The sequence below is a fragment of the Mercenaria mercenaria genome, chromosome 1 (genome assembly GCF_021730395.1).
Source record: "Mercenaria mercenaria strain notata chromosome 1, MADL_Memer_1, whole genome shotgun sequence".
NCBI classification, from domain to species: Eukaryota; Metazoa; Mollusca; class Bivalvia; order Venerida; family Veneridae; genus Mercenaria; species Mercenaria mercenaria.
Genome location: NC_069361.1, coordinates 97,937,074 through 97,952,900, shown reverse-complemented (window position 1 = coordinate 97,952,900; position 15,827 = coordinate 97,937,074). Strand labels below are relative to the sequence as shown.

The following is a 15,827-nucleotide window of genomic DNA, read 5'->3' as shown; positions in this document are numbered from 1 at the left end:
ATGAAAATTAGCGAGAATGTTCACCTTGATGATATCTAGGTAAAGTTTAAAACAGGGTCACGTACCTTTGAAAACTAGGTCAATAGATCAAATAATAGAAAAATCTTGTGACCTCTCTAGAGGCCATATTTTTCATGGAATCTGTATGAAAATTGGTCTGAATGTTCATCTTGATGATATCTAGGTCAAGTTCGAAAGTGGGTCACGTGCCTTCAAAAACTAGGTCAGTAGGTCAAATAATAGAAAAACCTTGTGACCTCTCTAGAGGCCATATATTTCATGAGATCTTCATGAAAATTGATCTGAATGTTCACCTTGATGATATCTAGGTCAGTTTCGAAACTGGGTCACGTGCGGTCAAAAACTAGGTCAGTAGGTCTAAAAATAGAAAAACCTTGTGACCTCTCTAGAGGCCATATATTTCATGAGATCTTCATGAAAATTGGTCAGAATGTTCACCTTGATGATGTCTAGGTCAGATTTGAAAGTGGGTCACGTGCTGTCAAAAACTAGGTCAGTAGGTCAAATAATAGAAAAACCTTGTGACCTCTCTAGAGGCCATATTTTTCATGGAATCTGTATGAAAATTGGTCTGAATGTTCATCTTGATGATATCTAGGTCTAGTTCGAAAGTGGGTCACGTGCCTTCAAAAACTAGGTCAGTATGTCAAATAATAGATAAAACCTTGTGACCTCTCTAGAGGCCATATATTTCATGAGATCTTCATGAAAATTGATCTGAATGTTCACCTTGATGATATCTAGGTCAGTTTCGAAACTGGGTCACGTGCGATCAAAAACTAGGCCAGTAGGTATAAAAATAGAAAAACCTTGTGACCTCTCTAGAGGCCATATTTTTCATGAGATCTTCATGAAAATTAGTGAGAATGTTCACCTTGATTATATCTAGGTAAAGTTCAAAAACAGGGTCATGTACCTTTGACAACTAGGTCAATAGGTCAAATAATAGAAAAACCTTGTGACCTCTCTAGAGACCATATTTTTCAATGGATCTTCATGAAAATTGGTCAGAATTTTTATCTTGATAATATCTAGGTCAAGTTCAAAACTGGGTCACATGAGCTCAAAAACTAGGTCACTATGTCAAATAATAGAAAAAACAATGTCATACTCAAAACTGGGTCATGTGGGAAGAGGTGAGCGATTCAGGACCATCATGGTCCTCTTGTTGTTATTTATCATCCATTACTGCACAATATAGGAATATGTGAGTACTGTTCTGTTAAAAACTGGGGAAAAAATTATTATCATATTTCATATCTGTAAGGAAAATGTGGCAGCCATATTACTTTTCTCTATATTAAATATTTTAGCAAATACAGGTGATTTAAAGTATGATTTTAAAAGTATGATTTTAACAACTTCAAGCGATTTCGGTCGCACATTAAACCGGGATACACCGGAATACATTTTCCATAACTGGAATACACCTGTATTTTATAAGTTAAAGGATTTTTGAAGGTTTTTTTTAAATAATTCAGTCATATATATATATCATAAATGAATAATATACGAAAGGAAAATAAAATGGTATTTTTGTAGGGTTTATTGCAGAAAATTTGCGTACTCTAGGATGAATCACAATCGCCATAATTTTGTTAGCTTTTGAATTAAATAAAAGCTTATCATATTTAACTGCACCTACCTTGTCTACACCATTTGTCACATGTCATTTGTGTGTGCTTACAAATATACTGATTAATTGATATAATCAGTAGGTGTGATAATCCAATCAAACTATATCAGGACTAATCAGAGGCACGTGTTTGTTACGCCGCATATATTCAAAGGACATTAATTGTGCTTTGGCAATAAACGTTTTTATATTCATATATAAATATGATATAATTCTTTTAAAAACTAATTTTTCATAATATATTTTCTTTTTAAATTATCAAATTAAACATGAAGAAATAATTCAATTAGTTCCAATAATAAACATACGGCCGGTCCTTTCCGGTCAGCGCGGTTTATTCACTGACATGTACTTTGTGTATGATTCACTTAAAACTAGAACATTTACATAGATCTATATATTCATTCTTTCTAAAATATGCAAAATGGAAGGAATATAAAATGAAAACATACAACAATTTCTGAGGGGTCGAAATGTCTTGGGGTCGAAATGTCTTTGGGGTCGAATTGTCCAAGAAAATTAAATTTTGGGGTTGAAATGTCTTGGGGTCAAAACGTCCAAGATTCATATTATTACGGATAGTTCTAGTCATAACAGTCCACATGAGCATGGTGAAGTGTCAAATGATATAAACTCTGATAGCAATATAGATAACGATAGTTCTAGTCATAGATCTAGTCATAGCCTTAGTCACAACATTCTTCAGGAGCAATATGTTATATCAAATATTTCAGACTCTGATTCACACAATGGTGCAGTATCAATCGATATTAACTGATGGCAATGTAAATAACGATAGTTCTAGTCACATTTCTAGTCATAGTTCTAGTCATAGCCCTAGTCACGACAATCATCAGGAGCAAGATGTAATATCAAATATTTCAGACTCTGAATCATACAATTCTGACCTAGGTTCAGATGATACTTTTCCAGATGATTTTGATGGTAACAGCATCAATAATTTTGATAAGATTACAAATGAGGGTACTGTGAATTTCCCTGAAATAAGAGACGGTCTTTTTATCTACTACACAAATCCAGATAACCTGTTGAATAAACTAGATGAACTTAAAGTCAGAATTCACTTAACTAATCCAGATATACTGATTATTACTGAAGTATACCCAAAATATGGAAATTCTGAAGACATTTCATTTGTGGAGCTACAATTTGATGGTTACACTCTTTACACAAGTAATGTTAATCATGCTAGTAGAGGAGTTATTATCTATGTTAAGCGTGATATCTCCTCTAACATTGTTATAGACCTGACAAATCGTTCTTTTAAAGAATCCGTATGGGTGGAAATTCATGTCAATAAAACCACATCTTTGTTGATAGGGGGTGTCTATAGAAGCCCAAACTCAGATTCTGAAAATAATACTTTACTTTGTGACTTAATATCTAAAGCTAAAAGTAAAAATTATTCACAAACAGTAATTCTGGGAGATTTTAACTTTCCTGAAATAGACTGGAATTCATGGACAACTACCAAGAGTGAAAATCATATATCTTTCACATTTCTTGAATGTTTAAGAGACAACTTTCTGGAGCAACCTATCAACCATCCAACCAGATGGGCACAAGAAGAACCATGAAATATTTTAGATCTGTGTCTAGTTGATAACCGGGATCTTACACGCAACATTGAAATTACCTCTAGATTAGGCAGCAGCGATCACTTAAGTATTGAAATGGAGTTAATGCCTGCTATGAATGAACGTACTACTTAAGAAACTGCTATAAAGGGGATTACTTAGCTGCTAAGGATAAAATAAACGTTATTGACTGGAGCTGCATGGACCCTATGAACATGGACGACAGTTGGAAATACTTTTCTGAGAATGTAAATAAAATTGTCAGTGAGACAGTTCCTCTATACAAGTCACAGACAAAAGAAACCTAAACCTCCCTGGATGGATAATTATTGTCTAAGACTCGTCAAAGACAAATATCGAGCTTGGAAGAAGTACTGAGTAACTAAACAACCTCTCTTCAGTATTAAGAAAAGATGAGAGTGTTGAAATGCCAAATTTTTGATAAAAATATTGACAGTTCTATTACTGATATAGTGGTCACTGTAGATAAAGTCAAATCTCTACTGAAAGCTGTAAATGTTTCAAAATCAGAAGGACCAAATAATATACATCCTAGATTTCTTAAAGAAACATCTGAAAGTATTGCTCCACTATACTGTTCAACAAATCCATATCACAAGGATCTGTTCCAAATTAGTGGAAGCTAGCTAATGTTACAAGTATTTTTAAAAGTGGTGATAAGACTCAAGCAAGCAACTATAGACCTATAAGCATAACCAGCATTTTATGCAGACTCTTATAATAAAGACATCTGTAATGTCTCACTGTAATGACAATAAAATATTTTCTGACTCTCGGTATGGTTTTAGGAACAGGAGAGATTGTATATTACAACTGCTGAAAGTTTTTGATGACTGGTCTAAATTCATAGATAATGACACTCCCATTGATGTTATTTTCCTGGATATAAGGAAAGTTTTTGATTGTGTTCCACATGGTAGACTAATTTAAAGCTGAAGTCATTGGGTTTATCTGGAAATATTAAATTGGATCTGCAACTTCTTGAAAGATAGAAAGCAACGTGTAGTCATAAATGGACAAGCATCAGAATGGACAGACGTCTCAAGTGGTGTTCCCCAAGGATCAGTCCTTGGCCCTTTGTTGTTTATATTGTATATAAATGACGAACCAGATCAAGTAAAATCATACTGTAAATTATTTGCTGATGATGCCAAACTATACAAGGATCTACACAATCTCCAGGATTTTGAAACAATTCAAGAAGATCTTGGTAAACTTTGTGAATGGACATCCAAATGGCTTATGTACTTCAATATAGATAAAGTAAGGTCATGCACATTGGGAAGGATCAGAAATATCAGACTAGAATGGACATGTAAGAAATTTAACAGTTGTTGACAGTGAAAAGGATCTGGGAATTCATATAGAACATGAGTTAAAGTTTAAAAAGCATATAAGCCTAACAGTAAATCATGCAAACAGACTTTAGGTCTCATTAAACGATCATTTTTAGCTCGACTATTCGAAGAATAAGTAGAGCTATCCTACTCACCACGGCGTCGGCGTCAGTGTCGGTGTCGGCGTCACACCCTGGTTAAGTTTTTCGTACCAGTCCACATTTTGACAAAGTCTTTAGAGATAAAGCTTTGAAACTTTCAACACTTGTTTACCATCACCATGTTCAGTTATAAACAAGAGTACATAACTCTGTCAAGCATTTTGACTGAATTATGGCCCCTTTTGACTTAGAAATCTTGGTTAAGTTTTTCGTACCAGTTCATATTTTGACAAAATCTTTTGAGATAAAGCTTTGAAACTTTCAACACTTGTTTACCATCACCATGTCCAGTTGTAGGCAAGGGTACATAACTCCATCAAGCATTTTGGTTGAATTATGGCCCCTTTTTTATCCCCCCACCAAAGGTGAAGGGGATATTAGAAATGCTCTCCGTCCGTGCGTGCGTCCGTCCGTCCGCAACGATCTTTGTCCGGACCATAACTCCAAAAGTACTTGAGGGATTTTCTTCAAACTTCATACACTGATAGAACACATTGGGAGGAAGTGCAGTGTGCAAGAACAATAACTCTACCTTGCCTATTTTTTGAGTTATTCCCCTTTATCTTATTTTCTTAAACAATTTTGTCCGGAGCATAACTCCAAAAGTACTGGAGGGATTTTCTTCAAACTTCATACACTGATAGAACACATTGGGAGGAAGTGCAGTGTGCAAGAACAATAACTCTACCTTGCCTATTTTTTGAGTTATTCCCCTTTATCATATTTTCTTAAAACATTTTGTCCGGAGCATAACCCCAAAAGTACTGGAGGGATTTTCTTCAAACTTCATACACTGATAGAACACATTGGGAGGAAGTGCAGTGTGCAAGAACAATAACTCTACCTTGCCTATTTTTTAGCTCACCTGTCACAAAGTGACAAGGTGAGCTTTTGTGATCGCGCGGTGTCCGTCGTCCGTCGTCCGTCCGTGCGTCCGTGCGTCCGTGCGTCCGTAAACTTTTGCTTGTGACCACTCTAGAGGTCACATTTTTCATGGGATCTTTATGAAAATTGGTCAGAATGTTCATCTTGATGATATCTAGGTCAAGTTCGAAACTGGGTCACGTGCCATCAAAAACTAGGTCAGTAGGTCTAAAAATAGAAAAACCTTGTGACCTCTCTAGAGGCCATATATTTCACAAGATCTTCATGAAAATTGCTCAGAATGTTCACCTTGATGATATCTAGGTCAAGTTCGAAACTGGGTCACGTGGGGTCAAAAACTAGGTCAGTAGGTCTAAAAATAGAAAAACCTTGTGACCTCTCTAGAGGCCATATTTTTCATGAGATCTTCATGAGTATTGGTCAGAATGTTTATCTTGATGATATCTAGGTCAAGTTCGAAACTGGGTCACGTAGGGTCAAAAACTAGGTCATTAGGTCTAAAAATAGAAAAACCTTGTGACCTCTCTAGAGGCCATATTTCTCAATGCATCTTCATGAAAATTGGTCAGAATGTTCATCTTGATGATATCTAGGTCAAGTTCGAAACTGGGTCACGTGGGGTTAAAACTAGGTCAGTAGGTCTAAAAAATAGAAAAACCTTGTGACCTCTCTAGAGGCCATATTTTTCATGAGATCTTCATGAATATTGGTCAGAATGTTTATCTTGATGATATCTAGGTCAAGTTCGAAACTGGGTCAAGTAGGGTCAAAAACTAGGTCATTAGGTCTAAAAATAGAAAAACCTTGTGACCTCTCTAGAGGCCATATTTCTCAATGCATCTTCATGAAAATTGGTGAGAATGTTCAGCTTGATGATATCTAGGTCAAGTTCGAAACTGGGTCACGTGGGGTTAAAAACTAGGTCAGTAGATCTAAAAATAGAAAAACCTTGTGACCTCTCTAGAGGCCATATTTTTCATGAGATCTTCATGAATATTGGTCAGAATGTTCACCTTGATGATATCTAGGTCAAGTTCGAAACTGGGTCATGTGGGATCAAAACTAGGTCAGTAGATCTAAAAATAGAAAAACCTTGTGACCTCTCTAGTGGCCATATTTCTCAATGGATCTTCATGAAAATTGATCAGAATGTTCATCTTGATGATATCTAGGTCAAGTTCGAAACTGGGTCATGTGCGGTCAAAAACTAGGTCAGTAGGTCTAAAAATAGGAAAACCTTGTGACCTCTCTAGAGGCGATATTTTTCAATGGATCTTCATGAAAATTGGTCAGAATGTTTACCTTGAATATATCTAGGTCAAGTTCGAAACTGGGTCACGTGGGGTTAAAAACTAGGTCAGTAGATCTAAAAATAGAAAAACCTTGTGACCTCTCTAGAGGCCATATTTTTCATGAGATCTTCATGAATATTGGTCAGAATGTTCATCTTGATGATATCTAGGTCATATTCGAAACTGGGTCACGTGGGTCAAAAACTAGGTCAGTAGGTCTAAAAATAGAAAAAACCTTGTGACCTCTCTAGAGGCCATATTTCTCAATGGATCTTCATGAAAATTGGTGAGAATGTTCAGCTTGATGATATCTAGGTCAGGTTCATAACTGGGTCATGTGCGGTCAAAAACTAGGTCAGTAGGTCGAAAAATAGAAAAACCTTGTGACCTCTCTAGAAGCCATATTTTTCACGAGATCTTCATGAAAATTGGTGAGAATGTTCACCTTGATGATATCTAGGTCAAGTTTAAAAGTGGGTCACGTGCCTTCAAAAACTAGGTCATTAGGTCAAATAATAGAAGAACCTTGTGACCTCTCTAGAGGCCATATTTTTCAATGGATCTTCATGAAAATTGGTCAGAATTTTTTATCTTGATGATATCTAGGTCACATGTGCTCAAAAGCTAGGTCAGTATGTCAAATAATAGAAATAACGATGTCATACTCAGTTGAACACTGGGTCATGTGGAGATAGGTGAGCGATTCAGGACCATCATGGTCCTCTTGTTGAGTTATTCCCCTTTATCATATTTTCTTAAAAAAATTTGTCCGGAGCATATCTTCTTCATGCATGGAGGGATTTTGATATATCTTGGCACAAATGTTTACCACCACGAGGCGGAGTGTCATACGCAAGAACCAGGTCCCTAGGTCTAAGGTCAAGGTCACACTTAGAGGTCAAAGGATACAAGAATAAAAACCTTGTCCGGAGCATTTCTTCTTCATGCATTGAGGGATTTTGATATAACTTGGCACAAATGTTCACCACCACGAGACGGAGTGTCATGCGCAAGATCCAGGTCACTAGGCCTAAGGTCAAGGTCACACTTAGAGGCCAAAGGTCAGATACAAGAATGACTTTGTCCGAAGCATTTCTTCTTCATGCATAGAGGGATTTTGATGTAACTTGGCACAATTATACACCATCATGAGACGAAGTGTCATGCGCAGTTCCCTTCTTTAGAATTACTTCCCTTTGTTGTTACTTTAAATAGCTTTTATTGTAACTTTTTCATTACTAGTTGTAGGGAAAAATCGAGACCACTTTTCTGTAGTACAACAAACATGCTAAATCCAATTTTGAGGTGTATTTTGACCAGTCTCTTCCTGATAAAGATTTTTGTGTGGACTTGCAATTTTTTTTTTTTTTTTTTTTTTTTTTTTTTTAAAGATTAACTTCCCTTAGTTGTTACTATAAATAACTTATATTGTAACATTTTTATAATTGACCCTAGGGAAAAAACAAGACCACTTTTCTGTGGTACAGCATAGATGTTACTCTCCAGTTTTAGGTGTATTTTATTAATTTTTATTATATTAAGGTATCTCTACTAGTAAGGAGTTTTTTTGTGGACTTTAAAAAAACAAAAGACTTACAATGATTACTAAACAACCACAAAATTAACATTCCATTTGCAAATACAGCTGCTAGAGTAAAGAAATTTGCTTTGACGGGCATATATTGTGACATTCTGGCACTCTTGTTCCCTGTTAGCTTTCCATTCCTTCTTTTTACAGTAGCCATATAGAAAAACATCATAGCTATACTCTTCATGAAAATTAATAAAATTTAGCAGTAAACCACCTCACTACTGACTTATTCTTTCTTCCACATCTTAAAACCCCTGATGCGGACCACATCCTTCAATTATGATATGCCCGGTGGGGGGATTAGCCATGTCTGACATGGCTCTTGTTTACTTAGAAATCTTGGTTAAGTTTTTCGTACCAGTCTACATTTTGACAAAGTCTTTTGAGATAAAGCTTTGAAACTTTCAACACTTGTTTACCATCACCATGTCCAGTTGTAGGCAAGAGTACATAACTCCATCAAGCATTTTGACTGAATTATGGCCCCTTTTGACTTAGAAATCTTGGTTAAGTTTTTCGTACCAGTTTATATTTTGTGTAAAGTGTTTGACATATGGCTTTGAAACTTTTATAACTTGTTCAGTATAATAGTCTCAATCAATAGGCAAGAGTACATAACTCTGTCGTCTTTTTTGACTGAATTATGGCCCTTTTTGAACTTGGAAATTGGCTCTGTTTTGTATATGTCCATGTTTTGTCATGACTATTTGACATATAGCTTTTAAACTTTAAACACTTGTTTATCATTATGATTTCCATCTGTAGGCAGGAGTACATAACTCTGACAACTATTTTGGCTGAATTATGGCCCTTTTTGGACTTGAAATTTGTTCAGTTTTTCTTACAAGTCAGCGTTTTGTCAAAACTATTTGAACTGTGGCTTTGAAACTTTTAACACTAGTTTATCAACATGAGTACATAACTCTGTCAACTATCTTGACTGAATTATGACCCTTTTTGGACTTGGAAATTAGTTAAATTTTTCATACAAGTCCATATTTTGCCTAACATATAACTTAACATATTTGCCATCATGGTCACACATTGCCATTTAGTGCAAGACTAATCGAAATCCACAAATACAGGAACATTTTTTGTTTAATCCATTTTTTTCTTTTGTCTGAAAATCTATGGAAATATTTTGACCCCATTCTTCAATCAATTCTTCGAATAGTCGAGCGCGCTGTCATCAGACAGCTCTTGTTTTAAACAGGTCCCAGAAAAGTCACAAATTAGCTATATAGCTAAATCTAGCTATATATATAGCTAGAAATAGCTATCGAACCAATAAGAAGAGTTCAATAAATGTCAGTATCAAATATAAAATAGTTATTATCCCATTAAAATGGTTTATGGGACAAAAGACAATTGCAAAGAGCGATCTATGCAGTTTCAGTTTCAATACATGTTGCGAATTCCTGCGATAACTGATTTCTAAATTTGTCTGATGTTACGATGATTCTCACAAGTGAAACATGCACCAATGATTTATCGCAAAATACTGCTGCATTTATTGAAAATGTGACCGCATAGATCTTAGTTTTGTGTTATTGTCTTACATCTTAAAAACCATTTGGACGTGATTATGACCATTTTGCATTAGATTTTGACATATTTTGCATTATAAATTGTTATTGGTTTTATAGCTACATCTAGCTACATATAGCTAGATTTAGCTATATAGCTAATTTGTGACTTTCTGGGACCTGTTAAACCGCAAAAACAAAGGTATTAATGAAATTTTAAGGTTCTTGTAAAGCCTTTTGAAACTGCCCCTCGGGTGAATTTTTGTTTTAGTTTTTTACACCACATAGGCCTTGGTTTATCTAGCCTTACTAATTTGGCTTATCGGGATGACTTATTTATGATCTGATATTTTACAATTGTCTTCCCTCTAAGCCTTACCCGTATCTGCATTTTACTGTTAGGAAAACAAAGACTTTAAAAAATCCAAAAAAGTCATAATGTACTGGTCAGACTTACTTGCTTTAATAAGTTAAACATTAATATTCATGTAGAAACTTCATATGGGTTAAATTTAATCCATGATTTTAAATAAGAGACTTAAATCTTCGAAATTATGATGTGACATGTGCGAGGAGATATCTACCCTGACACCGGTTTCAATAACAGCAGATTGCCGATATGACACTAAAATACAGAAATAAAACACAAAATATACATTCATAAAATGTCAGCCAGGCAAGTTTATGCTTTAATGTCAACATAAATTCATTATCAAGATGTAATCATTACAAATACTTTGTACATGTACCAGAAAACGTTCCCAACAGATTTTAATTGGGGATTTCCTAACAGAAATATGCAGAATAAGTTTGGACATGACGGAGACAGCGACAGTCAAACGTCATATTATTTGGACTATGGTTTATCATAAAGCATATACCAAACTGTTCATAATAAGTAGAAGAAACTTGCAAAACAGGTTATATTTTCTTTTGAACAACACATTTTGTCTTATATCACATGTTCTTTGACTGTTCATGTTCTATTTTGTAGAAGATATCAAGCTTCTTTTTCAAAAGTATTTTGTCATTACTTTTATAATTATTATGTGTCTAACATATTTGACCAGGTACTCCAGGAGTTGAAAATGTTACAAACCATGTACATTACAAAAAATGCAAATATTGCAAAATGAAATATAGAGCTGTCAAAATGACAAAAAAAAATGCAATATTTAAAATAATATGAAAGTAATCTAATTATCATTTCCCGGAATACCTAGATAAATAAGTAAGACACAACAAAAACACATTTAGAGAAAAAATATGTTTGAAAAAGAAGTTTGATTTTTTCTACAAAAATAGAATGTGGACTGTCAAAGTATGTGTTTTGTAAGACAAGATACATATTACCAAACAAGGTAACCTTTATAGAAAGTATTTTCTACTTCTTCTGAGCAACTCCGTATATATATGTTATGAATATTACTGGTCCGTCAGGTATAGTTTCCAAAATGAAATTTTACCAGAGGGGTGGTCTCAAACGCTTTACATGAACCTTAAGATACCAGGAAAGAATATCCATTTTTTCCTTCAATTCAATTGATGTTTATATGAATAAAATCACAACATGAGTTTGTCACTGTTTTAAACAATGCACCCTTAAGTTTCGTGTTACATGATCAATAACAGCACTGACAGCTGTACTGTTTCAGAAGAGTGTGATGGCAAACATTCTAGTGTAGTGGTTTGGTACACTGCTTTTTTATCTTTCTTTTAACTATCTGCAACCGATTTCTTGTCCGTATTTCTTCTCTTTTCTTACTCTGTTTTTTTTTTCTTACGCACTGTTATATCATGGTCAAAGATGACAGTATAACATACAACGTAGATGTAGATGTAAATACAACAAGGTAGTCAAATGAAACATATAGTGTTTACTCTTTTATTAACTTGTTTTACTGTTCCATTTCAACCATAAAATGATTCAGTTTCATTTTGTTTTACAATTTCATCATTTAAGTATATTGCCTGATCATGTTTTTACCTAAATCTATTTCACCACAGAAAGGGTCTTTACCGCTTTTGACGTAAAGAGAGGGATTCTGCCCTATCACGAAAATATCTCAGAATCAGTTCTAACGTCAAATTATTTTCACTACTCTCGGGCATGACAATTTTGATACATAAGTAAAGTAAAGTGCCTTGTTTAACTTGGGTAGTCGACGAAAGTCCCCGCCTGGAATGGATGAAACAACTTATTTCCAGCTGAGACCACGGCAGGTGTCATCTCCCCGGCATCCAGTCTAGGCCAATACTGCGGGAAACAGTACCAATTTAAGTAAATCACCCAGCGCTGAACACTAGTCGGGATATCAGCCGCGACTGGGAATCGAACCCGGACCGCTGGCTTTGTAGTCCAACCTGATAACCACTTCACCACTGATTACCTTACATAATATGTAAAATGGTAACAATTTTAATTTTGAAGTGTATTAGTGTAGGAAGTGCAAGGCCGTACGGTAACCAATGCCGACTAGTATGTGTTCTAGCAATTTGGTGACTGGACACCTAGCCTTTACTCTTTGCTTTTTATAGGCGTCTGGTAATCAATTTATGAATTATAGTATATTGTATTAATTAAACAATCCTTTTTTGTTTGCCTAAGTTAGCAGTATTCAACTGTAAATAAATACTAGACTGAATTCAAACCTTGATTAATCTTAATAGTTTAATAACCATTTCAAAAAGTTAAGACAGATGTGTGACAAATTCTCGATGGCGAAATGATGAAACAAAGTCAAATTCAGCAAAGTGAATGTTTTAACATAATTGTCACTTCCTTTGTACAAGTTTGATAAATATTCATAGATATAGCGCACGCTTTCTGAATAAATTTCAATACTATATTTTGTTGAAAATGGTTAAAAAGACATTCTAATTAAAACACAAGTTCTTATTTTAAATTTAATAATCATGTTTAATAAAATGTTGACATGTCACAACCATGTTAAATAACAGGGGTCACACTGGGATTTTTTTTCTCTGAGCCACTGCTTTTTCCGAAGATAAAATTATGAGGCCAACAATGGCGAAGCGCATAGCTTTGACGTTCTTGTAGGACTACATTATATGTACCAAAGTACTCATACTACTCAAGAAATTAATGTAGTTATTACATATTTCTTAATAACCCTTTAAAAAGCTATTTAAAAAATCAATTTGTGTTAATTTCTAAAATTATCATTTTTATAAACATCTGCCATTTACATGTAATAAAAAATTCTGAAAATCACATTTAAAATAAAGATGTCAAAAAAAAAAATGTTTCAAAAAAACAGTGTCTTGTTTTGCACATTGCCTATAAGTGGGTGGGGTTCGATGCCTTCGCATGTTTTATTCTCGAAAAATACTTCAAAATAAGAGCTCCTTTAGCAACAGTTGTCAAATTTTTCTTAAATGTAGACTTTTTATTGGCTTTTTATTAAGATTGCACTAAAAAATCTCGCCAGAAATTACAAGAAATATCCGAAAATCACGGTCGCGAAAACTGGTGACAAATTCGGAAAACGTAAGTTAGAATTAAATATTTGATAAAATACCTATGTTTTATTGCTTTTCTATCATCATAGCTATTCAATACTTACAATTTCTGCTTGTCTAAAGCATTTTTATTTGTTTTTGCCCAAACTAACCCTCGGCAATCATAGAAAATTTGTCTAACGGCCGACTGCTCATAAAATCGTATCAAGTGCACAAAATATGATTATAATTATCTAGCTTGTTATTCAATAATCTAATTATCGCCAATTAACTGCCTGATCAAATAAAAAGTTTGCAAATTGGCTCCCTCCCTTTCAATAACGGATGTTGTGTCTACACAGATTATCGATTTTTCACACCTTTTGGTTCGTAAAACTGGCAATATTCGTAGTTTTGCAGACAGACATAGCTTCGAGCCATTTTCGCCAATAAGAAAATTTCGGAGCCACATTTAATTTTTTGTCGCAAATGGCTCAAGTGGCGATCGACAGCGTGACCCCTGAATAAGAATTTCTAACATTTCTCATTACTTCCTGTGCACCATACCCTCTAAATGACACATTTCATTTTTAGCTCGACTATTCAAAGAATAGTCTAGCTATTCTACTCACCCTGGCGTCGGTGTCGGCGTCGGCGTCACACCTTGGTTAAGTTTTTGCATGCAAGTACATACAGCTATCATTTAAAGGCATATAGCTTTGAAACTTATTTATTCTTTTTCTAGGTCAATTACCAACCTAACTGGGTCAAGTTCCATAACTCTAACATGTATTTTGAACAAATTATGCCCCCTTTTGGACTTAGAAAATTCTGGTTAAAGTTTTACATGCAAGTTACTATCTCCAAAACTAATGCAGATATTGAATTGAAACTTCACATGTGTCTTCGGGGTTATAAAACTAGTTGATAGCACCAAGTCCCATAACTCTGACCTTCATTTTGGCCAAATTATGCCCCCTTTTGGACTTAGAAAATTCTGGTTAAAGTTTTGCGTGCAAGTACATACAGCTATTACTAAAAGGCATAATTATAGATTTGAAACTTATTTTTTCTTTTTCTAGATCAATTACCTACCTCACTGGGTCAAGTTCCATAACTCTGACATGTATTTTGGCCAAATTATGCCCCCTTTTGGACTTAAAAAATTCTGGTTAAAGTTTTGCGTGCAAGTACATACAGCTATTACTAAAAGGCATATAGATTTGAAACTTGTTTTTTCTTTTTCTAGATCAATTACCTACCTCACTGGCCATAACTCTGAAATGTAGTTTGGCCAAATTATGCCCCCTTTTGGATTTAGAAAATCCTGGTTAAAGTTTTACATGCAAGTAACTATCTCCTAAACTACTACAGATATTAAATTGAAACTTCACTTGTGTCTTCCGGGTTATAAAACTAGTTGATAGCACCAAGTCCCATAACTCTGACATGTATTTTGGGCAAATTATGCCCCCTTTTGGACTTTGAAAATCCTGGTTAAAGTTTTGTGTGCAAGTACATAAAGCTATTACCAAAAGGCATATAGCTTTGAAACTTACTTATTCTTTTTCTAGGTCAATTACCAACCTCACTGGGTCAAGTTCCATAACTTTTAACATGTATTTTGAGCAAATTATGCCCCCTTTTGGACTTAGAAAATTCTGGTTAAAGTTTTACATGCAAGTTACTATCCCCAAAACTAATGCAGATATTGAATTGGAACATAACATGTTTCTTCGGGGTTATAAAACTAGTTGATAGCATCAAGTCCCATAACTCTGATATGTATTTTAGTCAAATTATGTCCCCTTTCAAACTTAAAACTCTTTTGATATTTAACATTTTGGGTAATAATTTCCTGCTTCTGTGACAATATTTTGAATAGTCGAGCTTTGCTGTCTTACGGACAGCTCTTGTTAAACTAGAACTCTTTTATTACATATTGTCAAGCACTTGCAGACGAGCGATGGCACCTGCAGGCTGTGTCTTGTTTTACAAAATTATGCTTCTTTTTTGACTTAACAATTTTTCATTAATTTTTTTTATGTAAGCTGGTATTTCAGTACCCATTAATGGGAATGGAAACTTCACCGTCTTGTTCACTGTGATGATCTGACTTGCTATGCATTTTTACAACATTATGCCCATTTTCCAACTTTTATACTCGTTCAGTCAAAATGTAGTTCAAGTGACTAGGCTGTTGAATAGACGAGCGTTACTGTTCTTTTGACAGCTCTTGTTTATGTTTCTGGGATGTCAATATGCTTTTACTTAAAGCCATCTCTAGGGTACAGTAA

General features: G+C 34.6%; 1 protein-coding gene and 1 long non-coding RNA gene across 2 annotated transcripts in view; both read left to right on the top strand.

Moving 5' to 3' along the window:
- LOC123529383 (transmembrane protein 87A-like) overlaps positions 1-15,827 on the top strand; it is a 69,526-nt gene that overhangs the window by 4,051 nt on the left and 49,648 nt on the right. The gene's annotated exons all lie outside the window — the stretch shown is intronic.
- LOC128546846 (uncharacterized) lies at positions 4,729-7,404 on the top strand. Its single transcript, XR_008366175.1, has 2 exons — positions 4,729-6,298; positions 6,590-7,404. It is a non-coding gene; the product is annotated as an uncharacterized LOC128546846 (long non-coding RNA).